General features: G+C 46.9%; 1 long non-coding RNA gene across 1 annotated transcript; it reads right to left on the reverse strand.

The window, feature by feature from the left end:
• Positions 1-1,149: 1,149 nt before the first annotated feature.
• Positions 1,150-9,658, reverse strand: LOC125887616 (uncharacterized). Its single transcript, XR_007449188.1, has 2 exons — positions 8,895-9,658; positions 1,150-1,663 (listed from the first exon to the last, which is right to left on the reverse strand). It is a non-coding gene; the product is annotated as an uncharacterized LOC125887616 (long non-coding RNA).
• Between the last annotated feature and the right edge of the window lie 843 nt (positions 9,659-10,501).

The following is a 10,501-nucleotide window of genomic DNA, read 5'->3' on the forward strand; positions in this document are numbered from 1 at the left end:
CTCACATTCAATGTTCTCTGGCACCAGTCAGCTTGCATCTGTCCCATATCAGTTACTACCCGGTGGAGAGGTTCCTATGGAAACAAGTGTAATTGGCGATTCTGGGACTAAACGTTGGTGGGATGGTGTGATTCTTTATGTGTGGAAACAGAGAACTCAGAGTGGTACAATTAGCAGGATCAGGATACATGGTCATATTTATCATGCAGTTGAAACCAATAGGGTCTGTGTCAGGATACAAAGGGGCTGGTGTGGTGAACAGCGTAGGTCTGGCGGATGAACATACGACACAATTGGACATGTTCATGGATTCTGCTGTCGCCGTCACCCAGTCTAACCATAGGTTTTTGTCTCCGTAGCCTGTGGCCAATCTGACTACGTCACTGCGGGTCAATTTAGAGTAGTCAATGTTTATCACGCCTGTGTTCTGTTGAGGTTCAGGCGCCTTGGTTCCATTACTTGGGGATACGGTGGTATTAGTAGTGGGAGGATTCAATAAGGTTAGTTTAATTAGTCCCATGGTATCGGTGCCACTGTGGTCTACTCCCAACACCAAATACATTGTGGTGTTGGTGCGATCTCCACATTTGGTGCGGTGCCTAATTGAGTTTGACCATGGGTTTGTTGTGAGATTATACACACTTAGCAATATCGGATTCTGCTTATGGGAGCCTGGAAGAGGCTGAAGCTGCTGCCTCTGTATCTTTATCTTTTTCCCAATGTCCTGTCCTCCTACCCTATATGGTGGTGGGTCCCAAAGCCCAGAATACGTCATCACATCTCTCCATCTTCCACACCACGGATTGTGTGTGGGCCCTCCCATGAGAATCCGCATAAGTACACGTCATACCCCTCCAATTTGGATCCTTTCCTTTACAGTTTATTACAGCACAAGTCAAACTGGAACCCTGTACTTTGCCCTATGATGTATGTCAATTCTACTCCACCATACTTAGCTATGCAGGAGTCTGACGTTCCACTCCCTGGGGTGTCTCTCCTGGTTCGGTTTAGTGATGGTTCTACGGCTTTGTCTCTGAGGGAAGACTCATAATACAACAGAGGTAAAACAATAACACAGGTTAACACAACAACTCCCAACACAAACCACTTATGGTGGCGTGGTTCTAATCCTAATAATTCTACTAATAATTTCATTTTTTTTTTTTTTTTTTTGCAAAAAGGTAAATATAAACGTGTAAAATATAAGAGTAAATATGGAGTGTAAATGTTCTGCAAGCGAGTCTTTCTTGTATCCTGGCTTTATATTACTCAAACGTACTCTGGGCAAAGTGTTGCTTCAGAGGAGCTTCAAACCTTCACATTGATCACAGGATATCTCTTCCGCACTTATGCTAAGCTAAATGAATAAATGTCGGTGTGAGTAAGCTGTGCGTGTGTTTTTTTCTTTAAGCTTTAGTGTCTCTTATGTCCTCCAGTGTTCGGGCAGGTGTCTCTGCCACTGCACACTGACTCCAGGGCTACCATGTGTCACCTTTTCCCTGTAGTTGGACGGCGTGGGACGTCCGTTCCACGACTTTGTAGGGACCAGTCCACCTAGGCTCTGACCACTTTCGTTTGATCACCTTGAGTAGGACCCACTCTGATGTTGGGGGGTCTTTCCCTTCTGCTCCCTCCCGAGCTGTGGTCACCTGTTTGGAGAAAGCTGACACCAATGCTGTTAGTTGGTCATAATATGGTTTGTATTGCATAGGGCTTTCTATTTCTTCTGTAGTTTGGATCCCAGCTCCCGGTCCCGGGAACTGGTGTCCTGTTTTAGTTCATATGGCGTGAACCCTGTCAATGCGTTCACCGAGCTCCTGATTGACATTAGAGCTAGGGTAGAGCATCTACCCAGCTCATTTTAGTCTGAGCACAGATTTTGCCTATTTTTCCCTTAATAGACTGGTTCATCCTTTCCACCTTGCCCTGTGACTGAGGATGATAGACTGTGCCAAATGTGTGTTTTAGCCCCAATGCCTTCTCTACCTGCTGTAGGTCTTTGTTTTTAAAGTGAGTTCCGTTATCAGATCTGATTCGTTTGGGGAACCCGTGCCTGGGGATATATTGATTTATCAGAAATTTGATTACTGTTTTTGCATCCTCTGATTTGGCAGGTATGGCTTCTGGCCAGCCGGTGTATGCATCCACCGCCACCAGAAGATACCTGTGCCCTCCCACTCTCTCTATCATATCTGTGTAGTCAATAATGACCTCTTGACCTGGGAGTTTGGGGGAGAGGAAATTTCCTTGGTGTGGTTTCACTGTGGGTCTGACATTATATTCTGTACATATTTTACATTCTCTGATGTGATTCTCAATCATGGCTGGCAGAAAAGGGTGCCACCAATGAGTGAGACCTCGCACCATTTGCACCTTTCCACAATGAGCCACCCCGTGAGCCTCCTGGAGGACTGATCTCATCAGCCCTGGGGGTAACACTGGTCTTCCGTCCGGAGACCTCCACACACCCTCTGTTCTCACTGCTCCTCTCTCTTTCCAGATTGTAAGCTCCTGTGGAGAAGCTTTCTGCTGCTCTGCTATTAACATATTTACATTACACGGTGGCAGGAGATCATGTACTGTTTTCTCTGTTTGTAGCATGATATACTGTGGACTATATCCTGCCTTTCTCTTGGCTGCCATGTCTGCAGCCTCATTTCCCCTAGCGATAGCTGTCCTGCTTTATCATGGCCCTTACACTTAATGACTGCTACCTGTGCTGGCTTCATCAGAGCCTCCTGTAGCCTCTTCATATCTTTTTGTGTTTAATGGGGGTTTTGCTGCCGTTAGAAAACCCGATCTGATCCACTGTGTCATCTCCACATGGATTGCTCCTACAACATATGCAGAGTCTGTGTAGATGTTCACTCTCTTCCCTTCTGACCATTCTAATGCTGCAATCATTGCCTGGAGCTCAGCCAACTGTGAGGACTCTTTCCCTGTCACCCTTTCCGTGAGGACTTCCTCAAACCCTGTTTCTGTCTGTCTCACCACTGCATATGCTGCTTTCAGTCCCTCAGTTGGATGCCTGAAACAGCATCCGTCTGTGAACAGTGTTTCCTCTGCGTTAGTCAGGTGCTTCGCCTGCAAATCTTCTCTCACCCTGGTGTCTTTCTGCACCTTTTCCTCACATCTGTGTGGCTCGCCCTCTCCCATGTTATCTGCCATGTTTACACCTTCATGTGTGAATGTTATGTGTGGTGCATTTAAGATCTTTTCCAGCCTCGTCTGTCTGAGTGATGTCATAGTAAATGCCGCTGAGTTTACATATGCCACTATGCTGTGCGTTGTTAGTACAGTCAGTGCGTGTCCCATCACTATGTGTGCTATTTTCTGCAAAATTTTTGCCACTCCTGCTGCATGTCGAGTGCACGGTGGGTGTCTATCCTCGGTTGGGTCTAAGGATATGCTTACATACATCAGCACCTGTCTGCCTCCCCTTTTTCTGGAAAAGCACACCAGAGGTGGTGTGTGTCTTTCGAAACATCAAGAAAAAGCGGTAGCTTGTAGTCGGGATGGCTAGATCCGTAGCAGCAGAGAGTGCCTGTTTGAGGGAGATAAATGAGGTTTCAGCGTCAGTGGTCCATACCAGGAGCAGTAAGATTGCATGCCCTGTGCGTTAACCATGGCACGCAAAGGATGGGTTAGTTCGCCATAAGAGGCCACATAGTGCTTGCTGTACCGGTGAGGCCCAAAATGACAACATGTCTTTCACGGTGTGTGGTTTTGGGTGATGCAGAATCGATTCTCTGTGTGACGGGGACACGGCCGTGCCCTTAGCCGACACTATGCGACCCAGGAACGAGACCTGCTGCCTACAGCATTGTAGCTTGGTTTTAGAGACTTTGAACCCTGTGTGGTGTAGGCGTAGTAAGACAGACCCACACCCCTCCAGGCAGGAGGAGGGATCGGGTGCGGCCAAGAGGATATCATCAACGTGCTGGATTACCACAACCCTTCTGGTAGTGACAATTCGGCCAGCTGCTGTTTGAGAACCTGATTGAAAAGACCAGGTGACAGGATAAAACCCTGTGGGACGCGGGTGTAACGTAGCTGTCTACCACGATGAGTGAATGAGAAAATGTCGCGAAGGGGCGGCGCGAGAGGTAGGCAGAAAAAGGCGTTCGCAAGGTCTATACAAGAAAACCACTTATGTTCTGGCGACAAGCTAGACATGGCGGTGTATGGGTTTGGCACTGGTACTGTGGGTGTGGAGATTACTGCATTAATGCGTCTGAGATCATGCGCCATGCGATATTTGCCTGTATTCTGTTTCTCTACAGGAAGAATGGGTGTGTTCCAGCTGGAGTTTGAGGCCTCCAACACTCCAGCCTGTAACAGACCCTCGATAGTATCTGCAATACCAGCCTCAGCCGCTGGCTTGTGGCGATATTGATTCTGCCAAATCGGTGTCCAATCATTTAACTCAAATGTAATGGGGTGACCTGTGCACAGTAGCCCACATCGGTGGGCCCAGAAGACCAGAGAGAGTCAGGAAGTGTGTGTAACATGTGTTCTGCGTCTGGATGGTCAGTCTTTTCCCTACCATGAAACCTCTCTATCTGTCGGTGTTCCAGGATCGCCTTGTCTGTAGCTCCCTGCCTGATGCGATATGCTTTCTCAGAGGGTGAGAAATCCACCTGAGGAATTTGAGTGCGGATCCAATCAGTGAGTTGCATTAGCCTCTTACACATAGGGCCCAAGTCTTTGGCCTGATGTTTTGCATGGATTGCCAGAGATATGTGAGGAGGCTTCTTCCTCCCCTTATACCACTGTTGCTGTTCTGAAGCGAGGTCAACAGCTGCAGCCACTCCTCATTACCCACCAGTATACAGGACGACTGTATATCCCACCTGTGACCTTCAATTTCGTTATAAAATGCCTGCTGATACATCTCATCCCCTTTTCTATCATAATAAAGTGTTACATGGAAGGGATCAGGAGGAGGTGTGTAAGGATTTAATGACTGAACCCAAGGGCGCCATGACTGAGAGAGAGCGCAAATCCCAGGAGTTGCTGTGGTGTTTGGCTCGAGGAGGCCCCAGTAGATATCTGCCCACTGTCCTTCAGCTGTGGGGGATGTGTCTGCAGATAACAACATTTGTGAAGATGAATGTACAGTTGACAATGAGCAGTTCACAGTGTATCCATTTGGGAACGTCACTATCAGTCCGTCCGGGCTGCACAGGATGGAGGCTCCACACTTTAATAACACATCTCTGCCCAAAGGTTAACAGGACATGCCATTGAGGAAACAAATGTGTGTGGAAATGTCTGATCTGCTTGGAGTATGGTAGTGGTGAGTGGTTTTGTGAGTGGCAGATTTTCTGATTGACCCGAGAACCCAGTTAATTCAACCGCTGATGATGACATGTGAGTAGCAGACACAGGAGGTTTAATGTGGAATACCGTGCCCCGTGTCCAACATGAAAGGCAGTTCTTGATTCAGTACTTTCAGTCGCAAGTAGGGGTCTGCCAGCCCCTCCCGCGTAGGGGTTCTTGGGCCCCGTCAATATCCTTGGGAATCTTCCCAGGTCATCAGAGGATATTGACCCTGCAGAGCGACAGTGGCATTGGGTGCTTGATGCACATAATCTTGATAACCTCCCCTGTGCGGTCCCTGATACCCGCCCCTGGGGGGTCTGTTTCCGCCACCCCTGGGAGGTCCGAGCTGCCTGCCTCGCATCCTGTCCTCCAACCACTCGGGGTCAGCATTACATGAGTGGGTCTGGTGTGGACAGCGTTCCCGCCAATGCAATGGGTCTCCACAAAGGAAGCACCCCATCAACCTGACCCTCTTGGGCCGCCACGCCTCCCCTGCCTCTGAATCTTCCTGTACCACCTCGGAGCCACTCCTAATTGGGAGGGCGATGTTCTACCCCCTCAGGGGTTGGAAAAAGATCGGGGGTAACTGTGGGTGATGGCTGAGGCTGCTGAATCATTTGATTGTTTGATTTTTTGTCTTTTTTCACATCGTTCGTTTTACGACGTGCATCCTCCAATTGAAGTTTGAGCAGCTGAACCTGTGCTGAGTCTGTGCTTTCCTTCTCTTCCGCCTGTTTAGCTCTGTGTTTTTTCATGTGGTGTGTGAGGTGTTTCTCCCACTGTTCAGTGGAACAGCCAGGAAGGTCAGGATTGTTCTCTAATGATTCTTTTACCTTCGTAGGCAGTCCCTCTAACACGGCCTTTCTGAACAGGGTGGTTTGTAGGTCACAAGACCCTGGGTGTACTCCAGCCACATCTACCCATGTGTTCTTACATCTGCTAAGGAATGTTGCGACGTTTTCGTCAGGTTCGATGTGAAACGTGAGCGTGTGCATGGCGCCAGATGGAATGGGAAACTGTTGTCGCATGGCCCGACCGATAGCAGTGGCATGTTGGGCGAATGGCTCTTTATCCGCTAAATTAACTGTTTTTGCCAACGTCTCAAGTGCAGTTAAATCCCAGCTGGAGAGCTGTTGTCCCAATAGCGCTCTCCAGTCCCCTAATGCTACTTTGTGACCCATGGTCTGTTTACAGAAACGCTCCATCCAGGGGCCTCCTCCTCTAATGGCGGGGCATCTTATCCAGGATGCAGTGCATATCTGTAAAGGAGAAGGGTTGGTATACCTCTCCTCCTCCTGGGGTCTTTTCCAGGAGTGGCATGGCAAATGTTTTTGGCTTGTTCTTATTTTGTCGGAGATTATAAGGAGAATGTGGACAACCTGAACGTGAGCCCGCAGCACTGTGTGGCCTTTTGATTGACTTTATTATTCCTGTTAGTCTTACAGCCTTCGTACCTTGGTCACTCTCAGAGTCTGACCCTGACCATCCTTGACTTTCCTCATCCTCCATTTCCTCTATCTCAGAACACTCCTCTGGTTCTTCTTTCCTTTCCTTATTTCTCCTTTCTCTGTTGCTTCTATCTGACCTCTCTCTTTGTGCCCTCAACTGAAACACTGCCTCTGCTAGTGGCCTCGGCTCCTCCTCCGTTGCTTCCACGTTAGAGGTGCTGGAGGAAAGAGGGCCCTGTTTCATGCTTCTCTTACTGTCTCTGCTCTCTATGCTGCACACATCATCCTGCATATAGATCTCAGAGTCTCCTGATACACATTCTGCGCTCCCGCCACAATATTCATCACGTCCTGTTTCATTGCCTCCACCTGTACTATTCCCTGTCTTATTTCCTTCATCACTTCCTCTTTGGCCTTCACATACTCTCCTTCCCCTATCACATCTGTATTAAGCACACCGTCTTTAATCATCAACATTGGCATTTGCATATTCTTTCCTGAATATGGTGGGGAATTGGAGGTGTGTGTGTTTGGGGTATCTCAGGATACAACCTATTAGAGGTGGGCTCTGGTGGGGTGAGGCTGGATCCTTTGCAGGAGCAGACAGAGGTTGCTTATCTTTGTTTTGTTTTTTTGTGACTTTTGTCTGTGTTTTTCCAATAGGCCATGGCTGTAACTGCCATCTGATGGAGCAGAGCTCGTTTGCGCTCCTTCATTTCTTTTTGATGTTTCCATTTTCTCTTTATAAATTTAGGTTCGTTCTCCTTTTTAGCGTGTTCTTCCAAATCATCTCTCGCCTTTAACTCTGCAGCCAGCAATTTCTTTGTAACATTTACTGCCTCCTCATCCCGAGGAAGCTCATTTTGGGCCTGTAATGCCTTCCATAAATCATCAAACTCCTTTCCTACAGCCTGTCTCTGCTTATCTATTACTCCTGACAATAACTGTTTCCTAATCTCCCCGTACTGTGTTTTTACTAGGATGGGAGGACATCCACCCTGCTCACGACAGTCCCTGTCAAATTCACCGTCCATGATGTCTCTCTGTCCCTCCTCTGTCCTTACTTATTTTACTCAGAGGGTACTACTCGTCACGATGTTAAAAAAAAAAAAAAAACTTCACACAATTACAACAATACACACAATACTCAGCGCCACGTGCCCGCTCTGCCGCGCAGTCTGCGCGGACTTATTTTCCTTTCTATCGCTGTGATTTCGCTACTTAAGTTCCACCAATTGCAGGCCGACACATCCAAGCTTCTACACCACTCTCCTAGGAGGGTGCGGGATGCCTATGGCTCGCGACAATTGGCTTCTATCTTAAGGCAAAATTACACAGCTTCCTCTTTTCTTCCCCACAGAACGCGACCACCGCTCAGGCACGAAAAGAGTTGGAATTGAGTCACCTCTAATAGACTCTACACAACTCTTCCGCCCGTAAAGATAGCTGGTTGTCGGTAAGCCACCCACAAAACAATATCCCTAAAAGACTTATTTATTTACACTCCCAATATCAGGGTGGTTCTGCGGACCACTGAATAGATGTCTCAACATGAGCGATAGTATTCAGTGTTAGGGATCACATGGAAAACGCCTCCCTGCCCGCAGAACTCTGTAACCTCTTTTTGTGTTGTAGCAATCTACACAAAGGTCTTTCAACCTCAGACAACCCGTGTCTTCAGACTATATTCTCAGCTGTCCAAGGCAACCTTATGGGTTCTCCCGAGCTTATCCACCTCAGGACACTTGTCTTTTCTTTTTAGAGATTAGATGGAAAACCTAATCTCAGGGTTTTTCACCCGACTATGTTTCGTATTTAGAGTCAAATTTATGATTTGCTCCAGGGCCTTTCACCCGACTATGTTTCATGTTTAGGAGTCAAATTTATGATTTGCTCCAGGGCCTTTCACCCTGTCCTGTCGAGGTGTTGACTATGTTTCGTATTTAGGAGTCAAATTTATGATTTGCTCCAGGGCCTTTCACCCTGCCCCGGGGCTTTCACTTTTGTGTTTTGTTCTAACTTTATTCCTTTACATTTCAGACTAGGAGACTTTAGTACAATGACAACACAAGTTTTAGTGTTTCCAATTGCAGAACTTTGATAAAACAGGCGTCTGCTTACCTTCTTTTTAGGCCGCGGCAGGTGTTGTCACAATACTGCTGTCCTCCGCTGTTGAATGTCTTTTATCCCGTCACTTCTCCGGCTTCAAATCACGTCGGGGTCACCAATTGATGGACTGGGGCTCATCCTACTCCAATGTGCTATGTGTGAGCTCAGTCCTGCATGTTCTTTAATGAAGCAATAGGAGAAGATATTCGGTCTCAGTTAATGTAGTTTATTAAGCAGTAAAGGAATAAAATTACAGAGCTCTGGGTCTCAACTTCAAGTCCCTGACGAACAACAAAGGTGTGTCAGTTCACGAAGTCTGACCTCCTGTCCTTTCCCTGACCCAGTATATTTGAGCGTAACAGAGTGTCATTGTGCACGCAAGGCGTTGTCCTCTTCTCATTGGCAGTTCCACTTCCTCCTTCACCACACCACGCCCCTGCCTCGTGTTAATCTGACTCCTTCCCGCTGACAGTGGGGGCGTGGTTCCTGTTTTGAAAGACAAGAGAACAACACAACTCCCTACACGTGCTGTACCTTACTATCTGTACATCACTTTCTATTATTTTTACCATATATGAAACTAATTATCTAAGCATTGCGGTATGTGCTCCTCAGATTTCATGTCTCTTCCTCTCCTGTACTTCTCCGCTTCTGCAAAGCAAACACATTCAGATCAGCTGAAATCATCTTAGTATTCTCATTGTTCACACATCTAAAACTTATATAGTGAAACACAACTGATAGTAAAATGCATAAAATCATTCTATTCCCAACACTACACATTGCCAAAAAGAAAATCCAATTGATTCCCAGCTTTCTAGTGCATTGGCAGCATCACAGCAAAAGGCAAGGGCATGCTTGATGAAGATCATGAGCTGTGTGCAATTCCTAGGCAGACAAGGCCTAGCACTCAGAGGAAATGAATCTGAGGAAGGAAATCTTGCTCAGTTACTCAGGTTGAGATCAGATGATGACTCCATGCTGTTCGAGTGGCTTAATTCGCGTTCTCATGATTATACAAGCCCCCAAAATGAGATGTTGAGCATAATGGCAAACTCCATTGTCAGAGATATAGCCTCTGAAATCAGAGCACAACCAACTTTGCAATACTCCATCATTATTGATGGAACACAGGACATTACTGGGACTGAACAGGAATCAATCTGTCTTCGCTATGTTGACCACAACCTCATTTCTCAGGAAGCATTTGTTGGATTATATGAAGTGTCACTCACAACTGGACAAAACCTAGCAAATGTAGCCAAAGATGTGCTGCTTCGTCTCAATTTGTCTCTTGATGGGCTCCAGGGACAGACATATGATGGAGCAGCAAATATGTCTGGAAAATATGCTGGTGCTCAGGCCTATTTTACACAATCACAACCTCTGGCACTGTTCGTACACTGTGGTCCTCACTGTGTTAATTTGATAACACAGGCAACTTGTGCAGCCTCATCTGTCGTCCGTGTTTCTTACAGTAGTGGTAGAGGCCAGAGCAATGCCATCCAGAGAAACTATGTCATCAGATAAAGAGTCTCTGAGTTGTTTGGGGCCAAGAACAATAACTTCAGTTTTGTCTGAATTTAACATCAGGAAATTGGTGCTCATCCAGGTTTTTA

The sequence above is a fragment of the Epinephelus fuscoguttatus genome, linkage group LG4 (genome assembly GCF_011397635.1).
Source record: "Epinephelus fuscoguttatus linkage group LG4, E.fuscoguttatus.final_Chr_v1".
In the NCBI taxonomy this organism is placed as follows: domain Eukaryota; kingdom Metazoa; phylum Chordata; class Actinopteri; order Perciformes; family Serranidae; genus Epinephelus; species Epinephelus fuscoguttatus.